Source organism: Pagrus pagrus (genome assembly GCF_965226575.1).
Source record: "Pagrus pagrus genome assembly, chromosome: 9".
NCBI classification, from domain to species: domain Eukaryota; kingdom Metazoa; phylum Chordata; class Actinopteri; order Spariformes; family Sparidae; genus Pagrus; species Pagrus pagrus.
Window position 1 is genome coordinate 33,604,142 of NC_140193.1, and position 17,732 is coordinate 33,621,873.

General features: G+C 38.9%; 1 protein-coding gene across 5 annotated transcripts in view; it reads left to right on the plus strand.

Moving 5' to 3' along the window:
* Window positions 1–17,732, plus strand: part of LOC311263099 (uncharacterized protein) — a 33,198-nt gene that overhangs the window by 2,615 nt on the left and 12,851 nt on the right. For 4 of the 5 annotated variants that reach the window (XM_084362987.1, XM_084362983.1, XM_084362986.1 and 1 more), the window contains exon 2: window positions 15,417–15,516. The exons of the other annotated variant lie outside the window; for it this stretch is intronic. The gene's annotated coding sequence lies outside the window, so the exon portion shown is untranslated. The remainder of the gene's footprint in view (window positions 1–15,416; window positions 15,517–17,732) is intronic. 5 annotated transcript variants of the gene reach the window in all.

Consider the following 17,732-nt stretch of genomic DNA (forward strand, 5'->3'; position numbering starts at 1 on the left):
GCCGGTTAAGTCAACGACCCACAAGTGGCCCTATTGCTCTGAAACTCAGAGCTCACATGTGTCCTTAATGACTCTGTAAGGACACTCTCACACAGAGTTTAAAAGCCTGCAGCTCCTCCAGTTAGTTAGAAGTGAAGAAGCCTCTTGGATGAGAGGTGAAACGTCCTCAACAAACTGAAACACATCCAGGTGCCTACGATACAACACTTAGAATTACCATGACTTGGATGACTGCGAACCTTCGTCAAAAATGATCAATGTACTTCAGTGTTTCACTTGTAAGGTAAATTTTTTGTAAAAGCATGTGTGTATCACATGTTTGAATGTACTGTGTGTAGAACATATTATTTTGTCAAGCATTTAGAATAATACAAACAGCCACCAAAATGGAATAAGTTGATACCACACCTATTAAAAATGTGTTTTTATCTCTACCTTCTTGAGTACAGGCTTCATTGAATAACTGGTGAATTAGACTGTATTAACTCATAAACTGGCAACTAAATGTATGGTATTGTTGTAATCTATATAATAAGCCTGTATATCTACACCCTTGATAGATAATCTCTATACATATTCTACATTAGGCCTGTGCGGTTAATCTTGAAACAACAGAACTGAATAAAACTATGTTGTTTTAAAAGTGTAACTAAACCCCCAAACAACATTTTCAGCTGTTAACCATATTTGGGTATTTAGTTGTTTTGCTGATAGATTCAGGTCCATATCCTGACATTTTAGTGTAAGGTATTTTAATTCTATATATTGTGTTATAAATATGCATAGAGGCTGCCCTCTACTGGTGAAAACCTGGCTATAGTAGTTGAATTTTGCTATTGGGTTTTATTAGCTTCAGGCAGGTGACAGGTTTTGTCACCAACCAGCCCTGCCCCTCCTACAAACTAACATCTCTCAATTTGACAGACTGTGGAGAAGAGTACCATCGAAGATGTGTTTGAGTACTTACACTAAAATGACTATGGTAACATCCCAGTCGCTAGGATAACATTTTGTCAGGTAGTGTTTCTGACACAATCACACCATATAGACATTTCTGTAAACCCTTTTGTGCCCTATCAAGTTCAGATTGCATGTTTATGACCTGACTTTCATATCAGGAGGTGAATGTGATTGCGGTGGAGTTACTGGAGAGAAAGTTGCCAAGTCAGTAACCACAGATTGAGACTGCATTTCAGCATTTGTAAGTGTGATACCACTGAATATATCTAAGGTGACCGTGGGACAATTTCCAGCCATGTGTGGTGACAAAAAAACAATATTTTTTGAGGAAAGCTGGGACAAAATTGGGCATTTTTCAAGCGCTGTCACAAGATATATAAAGTAACATATCCAGGGTTTACAGAAACGTACACTGCCAACATTGATTTGGGTTATTGGGTCAGTAGTAAAGTGAAAAAATAGAGATATTAGTTGGAAATGTATTTAATTTATTCTTCTGTCTTTTACTCAAGACAAGTACTCTTCAGTTACAGAAACACCTTGAAGCAGGTAGTCCTGTTGTAATGGATATATAAATCCCAGTTTTGCTGGGCTAATGTGCTGAGTCAAACCTAGTCAAGCCAAGATAGCACATGTGGAAATGCCCTACAGTGAACCAGATGCATCTCTTCTGGTGCCCTTTCTGACAGTCGGTCCAGTCTTCCTGTTCAGCTCCATATCTTACTGAACTGGTATCTTGATAAAAATTCAGCAGCATTTGGTTTCAGTCTATCCCTTCATTTTATTCCAATAACTTGATTATTTTGCTCAGTTCATTTAAAAAAGACAGCTGTGTGAAAAGTGAAATCTCCTCAAATGTAAATTTAAAGTTAATACTGGATCACAGTTTAAATTGAGTGTAAAGTTTTGGTGCAACAGAATTAAATTTTCACCTCTCTTTAAAGTAAGTTCTGATGATAAGGATTAGGATATTTGTCAACTGTGAAAATATATTTTATAAAAACTGTAAAATTACAACTGTGATTTCTTACACAGCTCTTCATCAGTAAAGTGATCACACAAACCATTTCAGCTCACTGTTGGTCTCCCTCTTGTTATATCACACTCCTCACTGGTGTGCTCCCTTTAAAATAGTTTTTCACTTGTTATCAAATACACTAAGCAGGCCTCCTAAAATCACCTGCGCGTTAAATACATGTACGCTAACAACTATCAGTATGTCAATAGGCTACTACGCAAGTAGGCCTGTATTTTGAAACATTTTCTAGGCCTCTTTAGAGTATGTATGACCAGTTATCCAGCAGAGGTATTCATTACATCAAATAATATGCATTATCACACCATGTCTGAATAGAGACTAAAGTCTCTCTCTCTCTCTCTCAATTCAATTCAACTTCAATTTTCGATTCAATATGCTTTATTGGCATGAATGTAACATAGACAGTGTTGCCAAAGCCTTAAGTGATAATGAGATTACAGTAAAGTTAAAAAGAAAAAGCAAAAGCAAAAAGGTACAATTCGTAAAATCAAGAAAATAGTAGAAAACAATGAATACTTGATCTGTTTGTGTGTGTTTGTGAAAGATTGTGGAAGTTTGTGTTGAAGTTGTTAGTGTGTGTGTGTGTGTGTGTGTGTGTGTGTGTGTGTGTGTGTGTGTGTGTGTGTGTGTGTGTTGATGTTGGTGGTGTGTGTGTTTGTGTGTGTTGATGTTGGTGGTGTGTGTGTGTGTGTCAGTACCTGGACAGTGGAGGGTCTGGGTGGTTGTGTATTTAGCTCCTACATTAGACCCTCCATCACACAGTGAGTATCAGTATCAGTATCAGTCGTTCTAATAAGGAATTATTCAAAGTTATCAAACAATTTACAGAATTATAATAACAAAATTATATAAAGCAGTCTATAACCAAGTTATAGCAGAAACATGTAATCATTTAATTATTGATATATCAAATAAATGTATACTAGTCAGGTTTTAATAAACCAGGTACATTGTAGGCCTATCAACCAGGTTGATTGATATATACAAGAAATAAATAAATAATTAAGAATGAAACAATTAAAAAGAAGTCAATACTGAGTTATGTTTCTCAGGTTCCACTAGCTGTCCTCAGGTCATGACATGAGGTGATAAATTTAGCTGCTCTCACTTTTGTGCTTTTCCCCAAGTAAATATGGGAGTTTGTCTATGTCTGTTATGTTTTCAAATTCAGGGTGTATTTTTATTATATTGGGAAAATGTTAATTTCTCAGAGCCTGGTATTTGGGGCATGAGGTGAGGATGTGTAGTTCTGACTCTACCTCTTGTCTGTCACAGTGGGGGCAGAGTCTCTCCTTCTCTGGCAGTCAGCTCTGTTTATGCCGACCCTTCTCTATAGCTAGGCTGTGTTCACTGAGTCTGTACATAGTTAAGGCTTTTCTTAATTTCGGATCTTTTACTGTGCTCAGATAATTTGCTAATGTGAAGTTTCTTTTTAGGGTCAGATAACATTTTAATTTACTCTGTGTTTTGGTTGTTTCGTTCCAATATGTGATATAGATTTCTTTTTGTTGGTTGATAATTTGGTTTGGTCTGATTGGCTTGGTGTTGTGGTCCCGAGGCTGTCCGGGGTGTGTTAGGTTGTCTGGACAGAGCCTCTGGACCAGCTGGCTGAGGGGACTCTTCTCTGGCTTCAGCTATTGGCAGGTTAGGGCTTTGTGATGGTATGTCTGGGGGTCACTAGTTTTTAGGTGATTGTAAATTGAATTGCTCTTTTTTGTATTTTCAATATGAGGGGGTATTGGCCGAGTTCTGCTCTACATGCATTGTTTGGTCTCTATCTCTGGACATGCATGATGTTCTTACAGAACTCTGTGTGGAAGGATTCTATTATTGTTTTGTCCCATTTGTCAAATTCATGATTTAATTTTGGTCCCCAAATTTCACTGCCATAGAGAATTATCGGTTCTAATACAAATTGGAAATTTTTTAGCCAGATTTTAATTGGAATGTCAAGTTTAATATTTCTTTTAATTGCATAGAAAGCTCTCCTTGCTTTGTCTCTCAGATCTTTCACAGCCAAGTTGAAGCTTCCTGTGGAGCTTATGTTGAGGCCAGGGTATGTGTAGTTTTTTCTATGTTGTAATTTAGTGGTGTCCAAATAGAAATTGTGTGTGTTTTCCTGACTTCTGGACTGCTTCTGGAGGACCATAATTTCGGTTTTCTTTAGGTTAACTGTCAGGGCCCAGGTCTGACAGAATGTTTGCAGGAGGTTGAGGTGCTGCTGTAGACCTTCTTTTGTTGGTGACAGCAACACCAAGTCATCTGCGTACAGGTGACCCTTAATTTCTGTGTCATTCAGGTTGAGGCCAGGTGCCGTGGATTGATCTAATTGACATGCAAATTCATTAATGTATAAATTGAAGAGGATTGGACTAAGATTGCATCCCTGCCTCAGCCCACGACCTTGGGAAAAGAAGGCTGTTTGTTTGTCTCCTATTTTAACTGCACATTTAATATTTGTGTACATAGATTTAATTACATCATATGTTTTTTCCCCAATGCCACTGTTAAGTAGTCTATAGAAAAGGCCCTCATGCCAGATGGAATCAAAGGCCTTTGTGAAATCAACAAAACATGCATAGGCCTTTCCCTTCTTCTTGTCTAATTCTTGCTCAATCAGGGTGTGGAGGGTATAGATGTGGTCTGTTGTGCGAAAATTTGGTAAGAATCCAATTTGGCATTTATTCAAAACATTTTGGTCATTGATAAAACTGATAAGTCTTTTATTCATAATGTTGCAAAAGGTTTTTCCCAGGTTACTATTTACACAGATTCCATGGTAATTATTAGGGTCATATTTATCTCCATTTTTATAAAGTGGTGTTATTAACGCTTTATTCCATATGTCAGGAAAAGTGCCAACTGCTAGAATTATATTAAAAAGTTTCAGTATAGCCAATTTTAATTTATGGTCAGAATATTTGATCATTTCATTTAAGATGCTGTTGACTCCACAGGCCTTTTTAGCTTTCAGGGATTGGATGCTCTGTCAATTCTTGCTCTGTTATTGAATCATCTAAAGGGTTTTGGCTGTCTTTAATTACTAATTCTAAGGTTTTCCACTTGGTGTGTGTTTTGTTTTGGTCACTGTTCTTTGTAGTATTGCTGTATAATTCAGTAAAATAATTCATCCAAATGCTGCCATTTTTGTATTGCCAATTGATCTTGTTGTGTTTTGTTTAGAGTGTTCCACTTCTGCCAGAACTAGTTTGACTCTAAAGATTCTTCTATTTCAGAGAGCTGGATTCTGGCGTGTTGGTCTTTCTTTGCTCTTAGTGTGTGTTTGTATTCATTTAAGGTGTCATAGTAATGAAGGCGTATATTTTGGTTATTTGGGTCTCTATGTTTTTCATTTGAAAAACAATCATTGTCAAACCATTTGTTATTGTGTATTTGTTTTGGTTTTTGATTAGAGGTTTTCAAGTTTGATAACATTGCCAATTTATCAAAAATTGCGTTAATTTTGTCCACAGCAGTGTTTACACCATCATTATTATGGGGAAATATTTCAGAAAAAGAAATAAATCGATTGAATATTGGATTTTGGCATTTTCAAATGCCTTTTGGTAGCTCTTCATGCTGTCTGATTTCCATCTGTATGAATGTGTGGTGTTGTACAGTTCACTGGGTTTAGAGGTCTCGTAGTTAGTGTGTGCCCTCTTCAGATAGACTGTGATCTTGCTGTGGTCTGAGAGGGGTGTGAGTGGGTTGACTGAAAGCTCTGAGAGACATTGGGTCCAGATCTGTTATGGCAAAGTCTACCGTGCTACTGCCAAGAGCTGAACTAAATGTGTAACGGCCCAGAGAATCTCCTCGTAACCCACCATTGACTATGTACAGACCCAGTGTGCGGCAGAGCTGTAAAAGCTGGGTACCACTTGTGTTTGTAATTTTATCAAAATTGTGTCTTCGGGGGAGTTCAGGGAGAGGAAAGCAGGTTTCTCCAGGTAGGCCTAAGTGCTGATCTCCCTGGATGTTTATAGTGTCAGCTTTCTTTCCAGTTCTAGCGTTCAGGTTCCCGCAGACTAGCACGTTTCCCAAGTTTTAAATTGGTTTATTTCCCCCTCTAGAATGGAAAAAACATCTTCATTGTCATGGTCTGCACATATTATTTCTTTGTTAATTTCAGCCAAATATAGGATTCTACTTTTTTGATCATTTCAATTAAATGGGTTAGTTAAGATCTATACCAAATAATCATGCCTCCTGAGTCCCTACCTTGGGTTACTGTTTGGAGTTTAATTGATGGAATAATAATCTCAACATAATCGCAAAGACAACCAGTGGTCTTCTCTGTACCATGTCGCTTGTAAGACAGTGATATCAGAGTCTTTTACCTCTCTAATAAAATCTGGATTTCGGCTTTTTAATCCAAAAGCAGATGATCTAAGGCAGTGGTCACCAACCTTTTTGAGCCCAAGATCCCTGACCTCGGTCCTGAATAAAGAAAAGATCTACCTATTGAAGCATTGTGAGAAGAAAGCCCAAATACTTTCAAATCAAAGCCTTTTATTTAGGCAAACTGGCATATTAATGAGGTCTTGGCCTTTGCTTTAAGAATTGAACATCACACCATCACTTTTAAGTTGCATTAAATTCATAACACAAAGAGTAAAGGCATGTGGCCTATATTTACATTACAGAATTATGTTCATAGAAAAAAAATCAACACATTTTGTAATCAGCAAATCATGTGCCATTGATAAGAGTTAACTGTGAAGCTTATGGACATGCTTAACTTAAGTTACTACATTTACTTTTGTTCATACTTTTGTTCACATTAGGGAAGAAATCTACACATTTTGTAATGAACAGATTCATACCAACACAAAGAAGAAATCTACATATTTACAGAACAGAATTACACACATTGGCCAGCGAACATCAGCATGGAGAGTATTAGACCCTATTAGGTCTCCATAAGCGGCATCAAGCTCATCCATTAACGACTTGAATAAGCGGTGTTGAAGAGCTTTAGCTCGAATCAAGTTGATCAATTTGACCACCAATGTCATGACGTGAGAGAAGTCCACGACTTTCCCCACCAAGGCCCGCTGATGAGTTACACAGTGATAACTCATAAAGTCTGGGGAAGCAGGATCATTGCGGCACAGTGCAATAAAACCCGAGCGCACACCGCGCATCGCCGGTGCCCCATCAGTAGTGATCGCTACCAGTTTATGAATGGGAACGTCATTTTCAAGGACATATTCTTTGAACTTGTTGAAAATATCCTCACCTCTTGTTCTGTCCTTTAAGCAAAAGAGTGAGAAAGTCCTCCTTGGTTATAGAATCCTGGAAAGCCATTCTGACAAACACAACGAGTTGAGCTGTGTCGGTTACATCCAGAGACTCATCAAATTGCAGTGAGAAATATTCACAAAGTGACAAGTCCCTTAACACCTGTCAATCCACGTCCTCCGACAGTGCTTCGACCCTTCTTGTCACTGTTGCAGGGCCGAGCGGGACACTGCTGAGTGCTGCTTTGATGTCATCTTTGTTTGGCGGTAATAGTCATAGCCTCCTTGAATAACTCCCCATCTGTAAAAGGCTCCTTGTGTTTAGCCAAAAGGTGACTTACACGATACGATGCTTCTGTAGCAGCCTTATGTCGAACAACAGGTTTAACGAAGAGCGACTGCTGGGCTTTCAACGCCGATTTTAGCTCCTCAACTTTCTTAGCACGAATAGCACTTTTTAGTGGAAAGAGTGCTTGAGTTGGCATAACATACATATACACTTGTCTTTTACTTACGTAAAAATAAATTCTTCCTCCCATTCTGGATGAAAATGGTATATTTTTGCCTTCTTTCGCGGAGCCTCAGCCATGTTAGATGGTTGCTACCTAGCAACGTAGCCCTTGCATCGTTGTGGGAGACGGCTTCTTTTCTCTCATTGGTCAAAATAATTGTACTTTTTTCTAATCGTATTGGTCACTGTCACGCTACTATGACAGTACTGCAGCTGATTCAAGAGAGAGGAAGGCGCACACAAAACGTTTGCGAACATTAATCAGGCATTAGGTGATTGTGTATTTATTTTTCCTAATATTTTCGGGATCTACAGGGAAAGTCCCAAAGATCGACAGGTCGATCGCGATCGACGGGTTGGCAACCCCTGATCTAAGGCCTTGAATGTTCCAACATGTTATTTGAAACGTGAGTGTCATGTTATGTCAAACTTGTGTCAAAGTGTCAAATTGTCATTTGAAATCTCTCTCTCTCTCTGTCTCTCTCTGTCTCTCTCTCTCTCTCTCTGTCCCTCTCTATCTCCAGTGGCTTGCAAAAGTATTCATACCTCTTGAACTTTTCCACATTTTGTCATGTTACAACCACAAACGTAAATGTATTTTATTGGGATTTTATGTGATAGACCAACACAAAGTGGCGCATAAGGTGTGCCATACTATATAGATATATATATATGCCATTCAGGAAATTAATCTTTTAATACATCGAATGAATCTTGAATATATTGAATGAACCTTGAATATATTGAATGAATTCTTGAATATATGGAATGAACCTTGAATATATTGAATGAATCCTTGAATATATTGAATGAATCCTTGAGTATATGGAATGAACTTTGAATATATTGAATGAACCTTGAATATATTGAATGAATTCTTGAATACATGGAATGAACCTTGAATATATTGAATGAATCTTTGAATATATTAAATGAAACTTATAACTTATATTGAACGAACAGAGCTTGGTAACGTGACGTCACCGTGTTCGAGCTGCGGTGTCGGACGCCATCTTGGTTGCTCGAGAAGCCGTAGCGAGAGCGAGAGAGAGAGAGAGCGCTCGATAACCATACACTGGAGAGTTTTAGTCATGGGAAGGACCTGTTGCGTTGTCAGCTGCAATGCCCGTTCACACGACCATAAGGAACAAAAACTCGACAACGGACTATCGTTTTCCTTCGTGGAAGCAGCTTCAAGGAAGCCTTGAGTCCGACATTACGAAGAGGAGATGGTTGGCTTGGCTAGCAGCCGTAAGGCGCCCTGACAGCAAGTTTGCCAGCATCCCGAGATATATGAAAGTATGCTCCAGACATTTTCACTGGGGTGAGTGTTTTGATTGTCTACTATTGGTCATGTGTTCCAATCCAATTTTGCTCCATAATCATAGCTACCGAGACATCCAGATAGCTGGCTATGAGTCACACCCTGACTGGGCTCCATTCCTGCGCCTGGGTCACTCTGATGTTACACATCCAGACCGGTACTCATGCAGACAAGAGCGACTTAAAGGAAGAAAACACCAGGCAGACACACATATGGATAGAAGATGAGGAAGATGGAGACAACGCAGAGTCACTTACCTGTATGCAACGCATACATCTGTATATCTTGTATATTTTGTGTAATTTGTTTTAATGAAATCCTTGCTGTTATACCATTGTGTTTTTTGTTGCACCTAATACAAAACAAATGTTTCTTAGCTGTATAAGTGTCTTTAATTGTCTATAAGTGGTGTAATTCCTATTCTTTATTAGAAATGCCATTGTAATTGTGCAATTGTTTGGGTGCATATTTAACAACAAATAGTGCAGAACAAATTGTGCAAAAGAAGTTAACATAAGTACATAAGTAAACAATGCAGTCAAAAAGTGAAACATTGTGTAATGACCTTTTCAGGAAAACAATTTACAAACTACTTACAAATATTGCATAACAAATAGTGCAAAATAATAAGTTAACATAAGTAAATACATTGATCAGACATAACATTGTGACCATTTGTACAATCTAATGTGATCCAATACAACAGCTCTACAACAAATTCTGCCTTTGCAAAGATCATGTTCAGTTTTTGATTGACATTGCCAGAGAGGTATTAATTAAACTACATGGTGATTATTGAAGTTGTATTCTGAACTGGTGTTGAACTGGAACAGAGCATCAACATGAGTGCCGGTCTCTGAAGCTCCTGCCGTACAGGTGCAGTGGGCTCACTCAACCATCACAGTGCTGCTAACGATCGTCCAGGGCTTTTAAGGCGGCTCGCTGAGGCGCTGCGAGTTCAAAACCTAAGTACAGAAATAACAACAGTAAATGAAAAGACAGAGCACAGAATGAATAAGTAATGTATTCTCATTAAAAACTAGCTAGCTAAGCATGCTAAAGGAAAGGTAACGAGTTGAGGATGTTTACATACCTTTGATCGCTGACAATGTTTATAAATCTCTATGTCGTAAACCCATCCATTGGTAAATTGAACGTGGGCTTCCAACAACTTATAGGATCTTAACTGCTCGGCGGTGTAGGCACTCACACCACAGACAAAATAACTGTACATGTCTGGGAAAGTGAGCGGATGTGAGGCGATCTCATATGGGTCCGTATATCCGACTAAAGCGATTTTTTTCCAGGTATCGCCTCTTTGCCTCCCGCAGGAGTTTCTCGCGGTAAAGTCCATGTTCTTTAAGTTTGCTTGATAACAATAATGACAATAATAATGTGTTCTAACTATGTAACAGGGAAATAATGAATGAATGGGTTCATTCACAGGCTATCAAAAAGGCGGCGGGTATCCCAATATGCACTGCGCTGTGACGTCAGTTGCCAATATGGAATGAACCTTGAATATATTGAATGAATCTTTGAATATATTGAATGAAACTTGAATATATGGAATGAATCTTTGAATATATGGAATGAAGCTTTGATATACTGATAAAAAATTGAGAATACTGAATGAAATTCAAAACCTAGTTGTATCCTTTTCATCAAAGTGATAGCCTTCTGAATTAGCTGGTTTTACAAAATGGCAGCAGTTGAAATATTCCAATACTTTCTTGAACTGGAAAACTTTTTTGCTACAGGATGTACTCCAAATGACACTAACAGTTTGGAGACTATATCGCGTCACCTTGAGGATCATATTTCCATTATTGCAACATTCATAGTGCTTATGAGTAATAATGTTCAACAAAACACATTCTTGTTAAGTAGAAATAGTCGTACAGCAAAGTCAATGAAGTTACATTTTTATGTACATCCAGTGTGGTTTATTACGATAATAATAATGTTAATAATGATAATTATATCACATTTCTTCTTATTTCAGGCATACTGACACAAACCACAAGTTAAATCCATGGGGATTTGTGTATCATGGAGCAGTTGATGGCTACAGTCACTGCATTACCTTCCTGAGATGTTGCACAGACAACCGAGCATCAACTGCCTTGCATCTTTTGTATTTGGACTGCCACATCATGTCAGGGGTGATGCTGGTAGCGAGAACATTGATGTTGCATGGTTCATGATTGAAAATCGAGGAGCAAACAGAGGAAGTTTCATGGTTGGACTTAGTGGCCATAATCAAAGGATCGAAAGATTGTGGGCAGAAGTAAACAGGGTGGTGTCAGGATACTATAAAGACCTTTTCCTTATTATGGAAAATTTCGGACTGTTAGACAGCACTGACCCTCTTCACATTACAGCTCTTCACCATGTTTATCATCCAAGAATTAACAGATCTGTGGATGAGTTTGTGAGCCAGGACAATGGAGAGTCGGTCCCCACTGCAACTGTGGACAATTGGAATGCTCCAACTTCCTTAGCATCAAAGGCCACTCAATCGTGTGCCTGTGCAACCCCCTTATGCTCACCAGTGGAATGTGGCGTTAAGGCCCATCAACCCCTTCACTGATGATGGAATCAAACTTTTTGTCAGAGCATGTGAACTGCTTGAGAGATAGTCTGCTAGCTTGAGTAATTCAGTTGTTACACTATTGCGGTGTCATACATTGTCACATGTAGACTCAGATATAAATAAGTAATTTTGAGAAATATCACATAATTGAACATTGTTATTTGGTTTCAAGTCTCAGTTTGAAATGATTAATCGTTCAGTTGTACCGTTTAAGGGATATCAATGGACAAAAGGAGTGTACAGGTCCTCGGACAGAAGATTGGCTTATAATATACTTTTCTTTCATGACAAAATGTGATCTTATCACCGCAAAGATATGTGCCAGGACCCCTAAACTGACACAAACTGAGATGTAGCGGAGTAGAAGTATAAAGTTTCATACAATGCAAAGACTCAAGTAAAGGACCTGAAATCTGTATTTAAGAACAATACTTGGGTAAATGTACTTAGTTACTGTCCAACCCTGATTATATTATATATAATTATATATAATGTATTAATTTAACCCTATTGATGAAGATGAACTTATATAAATTCATTTTGTGTACGGTTTTACAAATCGAAAAAATATGCCTGGGATACACATATCTCGTAGACACTAAAATGACAATGAACCAGTCCATACAAAGTAGGAACATACAGCCATTTATTAAGAAGGCCTTACCATAACATTTAGAGGGAATAATCTGCGCTAATCACTCAATTGCTGCTTTGGGTCATATCAGACGGTGGAGATAAATGACATACATCGTACAGTTGTTCAGGTTGGAGGACTGGTTGACTGGTTGACTACAATACAAAAAGAAGTGTCTAACATTTATCAACTTAAAAGTTCACCAAGTGCACATTATTAAATCTGAAACACAAAACCATGGCTTGAAATATATCTTCGAAAGTAACAAAGAACATTTGTAAAAACAAACAGACATCCTCATCATAACTCAAGCCCTCTATAATATATTACCTCTCACACTCTCCCAAACCCTGGTGAATTGCGTATGGCAAAATCCATATCAGATTTGAAAGCAGTGTATACTGCATGAACTGGAATGCGAAGAATGTTTTCACAAGTATTCGTCAGTGGAAATCGGGAATGGGTGATGAACTTAAGGCTTGGCTTTGGAGAGAAGCCCAGTGCTGGAACAGTCATATCCAGTGAAGAAAACAAGAATATCCCCCAGTGTGGGTCGCAAACCATTGCCTGATGATGTTGGAGCGATGGAAACTGACATTGTCACAAACTATCACGTACTTTGGCAAGTCATCTCCAATCTGACCCCTCTCTTGTTCAGGGATGAGATCCCTGTAGAGAGTGTCTACAAAGGTGACAAGACGCTCTGTATTGTATGGCCCAATAATGGGAATATGCGTTAGCACACCATTCTCAGAGATAGCAGCACCCATGGTTATGTTCCCGCCCCATTGGCCTGGCACATCTGTAGCTCTGTGGCCGATGATATTTCGACCACCCCTTCTGCCTTTTGTTAGGTTGAAGCCAGCCTCATCCATGTAGATGAAGTTGTGCGGTGGTTCACTTGCTTCCAGTTCCATTATACAATATATCCAGAAGACACAAAATGAGTTTTATGAATTACATGCATTTTGCATGCATTTTGGACAAGATACAGTTACATCAAATGTATACAACACATATTGCATCTTCTTTTCTACAGCCATAGCAAATGTGTAAAGGTCACACTTACTGTACTGTATATCACTATACAATGTTATACTGTTTACTGTGAGGTATAGTTACTGCATGCTCATACATGTTTTACCTGTACATACTGGTAGCACAGCTCCTTCACTCTTTCACCATTTCTTTCTAATGGAAAAGTGTACAGCTGCTTCATACTCATTTGGTGTCTTTTCAGCACCCTGTCAATGGTTGAGATGCTGACTGTTTGGATGTTTTCAAAGATGTTGTCCTCTGTAATGGCACTCTTTATCTCCCTTAGTCTTATGGCATTGTTTTCTACAACTATGGTGCAAATAGCCTCCTCCTGTTCAGGTGTGAAAAGGGGCCCTCTGCCACCCCTGTGAAGTTGTCCTTGAGGTCCTATGTGGAAAAAATATAGTAATGCAAAACACAAAATTGAGTAAGATAAAATGTCACTGTATAAAGTATACTTACTGTATATTGTAAAATGCAAGTGGAATACTGTAATATTGTATGAAGCATTACAGAAAGTATACAGTATTACAGTACAGTGCCTATTGTTAGATTACATACCTGTTCTGTCGACGAAAAGTCTGAATGATTGAGGACACAGTTGTTCTCCCAACATTTGACTGCACCTTTCGACCAGCCTCGGCCATTGTAAGCCCATGATTGAGAACATGGTCTACAATTGTGGCTCTTATCTCATCAGGAACGCGCATTAGTCCTCGGCCTCTTCTGCCTCTTCCTCTGTTTTGCCTCCCAGCTCCTCCGACACGCAGCCTCACTCCTCTTCCTCTTCTTCTTCTTCTTCTTCTTCTCTCTGGCTGTTGACCCCGTCCAATTGTCCTTCCATTGTCAGACATTGTAACATTGTGTTGTTCTCCGGCTATATATATACTCAACAGTTGATGGTTCATGAGATGCACCTTTGAGCTATTTCAGAAAACTGGCTGATCATTGGTTGATCTAATACTTCACACATTTCCCTTCGTTAGAGAAAGTCAAAATTCACCTGGGAGCAATTTACCAATTCAAGACAGATTTAGAAAAAAAGTTTAATGGAAATGTATAGAAATATGCTTGACATATTATGACATCTTGTTCAACCATTTTGCATGTCAAGACTTATGCGATGAACCAGGGCAATTCTAGGATCTGACCTTTGGGGGGGGGGGGGGGGGGCTCAGCCCCCAGGAAGCAGCTGACATCCACTCTTGACGAGGAATTATGAGGCTACCGAATTTAATCCAGTTTTTAAATTTCTTAGAAGATTTTTCATAAAAGCAAGAATCTTTGATTATCCAACCATGATCTATGTACACGCTCCACTGACATACAATCCCCCCACTAAATCAGTCATTTCACCAGATGAAAGTCTAATATCTCCCTAAACCTATGATAACAGTAATGATTAAAGCTTGGGTCTGCAATTCGGTACAAAAGCATGATTTATCATATTTGTATAACATTTCTTAACATCCTGACAGCAATCAAAATATTAAATTATTTGAAAAAAAACCCAAAAAAGCCATTGTCTCTGGCAGCTCCAGGGCTGTAAAAACGTCTCCCAATCCTTGTAAACGGCCCGATCTGCCCTTACCTGACCACCCGCCCCACCCTCTGCTGACTCTGCGCATCAGTCATTCCGCGTGACCGGCTTTCTACACTGGAGCTATGGCGGACTGTTTACGACAAGAATGGCAGAGAAACTACAGCCACACTTCTCATCACCAGCGGTACCTACAGCAGCTTACACTGCTGAACAGAGACAGAAAAGAAAGACTTAACTCAAGAAGGCTATCAAGAAAAGAAGCTAGACAGTGCAAGAAGTAAAACTAGTCAACATCGGAGTGGCTTTTCAGCGATGGTGACAACTGAAGGAGTCGAAGACCTGAGGTTGTTTGTTTTGTTGGGGGAAATGTATTACTACTCTGCATTATGTAGTCAACGTAGCTAACGTTAGCTCCTTATGTTGCTGTCGCATATATTCACCCAACACTAACGTTAGCCGGTTGTAGCTGACGTTAGCTAGTTAGCTAACGTTAGCCGGTGTGCTGATGTTGCCTATTTCTGTGTCCTATAGTTATGAGAGGGACGCATCAACTTTCAGCCTTGAAGCATCAGTTCAGAGCAGAACCATGCCCTGATGTTTCCACTATTTCTGCAGAGTCTCTCTCTGACAGGTGAGTGTAACTTGATGCTGATAGCAACATGGATCAAACCACTGTTATTCATGTAATATGTGTCTTTGATGGAAGCATTTCATGTATGCATGTGTCCTTCTTTCATATCAAGTCGGTTTGCTTTATGTGCATGAATGTGCTCCTTAGCAGGGATACAATAGGAAAAGGAATTACATCATTTCTTTAGCTGCACCAGGAAAATGCTTCAAGTACTGGTCCTAGCAGTCACATGTTAGCCTACTGCTTGAGACTATTGCATATTAGTGAGACATTTTTTAAAAGAAAATGGACTTTGCATTTCAGTTCATGATCTGAATGTCAGCTGAGCACAGTAGAATGTGGGAAACACAGAATGCACCTGACAATCCCTATAAATAATCACTTGCCACCATCACATAAGCTTCCCATCACCCACCTAACCCCAGACTTCATTTTTTTTTTACATAGCAACACTCCTGTGTTGTCTTTGAGCGAATCAATAACATTTTTATGCCCCATAAACACATTTAGATGTTACTTTATGTCCTGTAAACACATTGAGGTTTCCATCCTTATCCAGTTTTCTGTCTTTTTGCAGAGAGGATGGAATTCCTTTCTCTTAGGCCAGGTACTCTAAGGTGTACAACAAGAAGTCCAGCAAGTAGGGCTTGTACACACTACTGTAAAAATGCATAGAAAAAACAGTAAGAATGTGAAACTATGTAAATTACTCTGAAAGGGACATTTTGCTCACCCCCCAAAAAGTAGAATTGGTAAATATGAAATGACTGTAAATGGCACAACTCTGATGTAACAGAGACTATTTCTGGTTGTTTTCAGGAATATTTGTCACTACATAAAATGAAACTCAAGTTGTGGTGTTATCAACAGGATAACCAGTCAAGAAACCTCTGGATGTCCTTCCTGTATATAGTTGTTTATGCTAATTGTACTGTATATTGTCTAAACGATAAAAGGTATACTATTCGTATACTATATTTGTTGTGTTATTTATTTACATGTGTTCCAAGAAATGGAATAAACAAGAGTCTTGCCTAATTCAGTTGTTATTATTAGTGCATCATGTAAAGTGTAAGAACTGTAATGGGATGGCTGTTTATGCTGGAAGTGTAAAGAAAAGGCATTTATCATTCTCAAGACTTTATTCAAACAAGTTAGAGATAATGCAAAACAAGGAGTAAATACAGAACGACAAATAAATAGGTGTCAGGCAGAGTTCCAGCACTTGATGTGACTGCTCCAAACGTAGTCCTTGAATTCTGGCCTGTAAAGCAACAGATGAGCAACATGATAAGATATTTTTATGGAACAGAGCTCAACTGTCCTCAGCATACTGCGAACATATACATTTTCAATGGTCAATACTTTAGACATTCCTGGACAAAACTGTACAGATGTCCCAGTTTATATTACATTAAAAAATAAAAAAGGACCAGCCCTTTATCTTTCTTTACATGTTTCTACTTACTGTGTTTATTGTTATGCACCAAAACACAAATTCACATGGTGAAAAACTGCTTGGCAAAAAATGTGATTCTGAACAGGGCATGTGTGTCCAAGTTACATGCCTGGTCAATATACTGTACAAACACAAATAGTTGTAGGTGGTGTTTATCAGAAAAAAAGCACCAGTAATGTTCTACTTTAGTTGCTGACCTGCTCATGTCCAATCCTTTGAGCTTGAAGATCTACTCGACCTATGAACACCTGCTCCTTGACCTGTCGCCCTCACGTCCACGGCCTCTGCCTCTACTCATGTCGTCCTCTCTGACGGGATGATGTACTTCGCTCTGGCGTGTCTTCATCATCAGAGTCAACAATGCTGTCATAGTGGAAGCTCTAACATGCAAAACATCGTATCATCATGAGTCCAATACAATATTCACGTTCGTCTGTGAATCACTGAGGGAAACAAAAAAATAAAACACGCAGCAGTGATGAAATGATGCAGATATGTTTTTGGTGTATTGTAAGCAGCTTAATGTGAATCAAGTCTAGAGCATATGTCATGATTACTTGTACTTCATAGTGAACAGCCTTCTCTGCTTGACCTCTTTCCATTTGGCCAGTGCCTCTTCAAAAGGGAACTCTGACCTTTTGGGCCCCAGGCTGACCTTGAGAAGCTGCTCTTGATGTTCTGATGACAGCCTGTTCCTGTGAGGGGTGAGGATGAGGTTCTGAGCAGAGAATCCTCGTTCGCAGCCAGCTGTATGCAC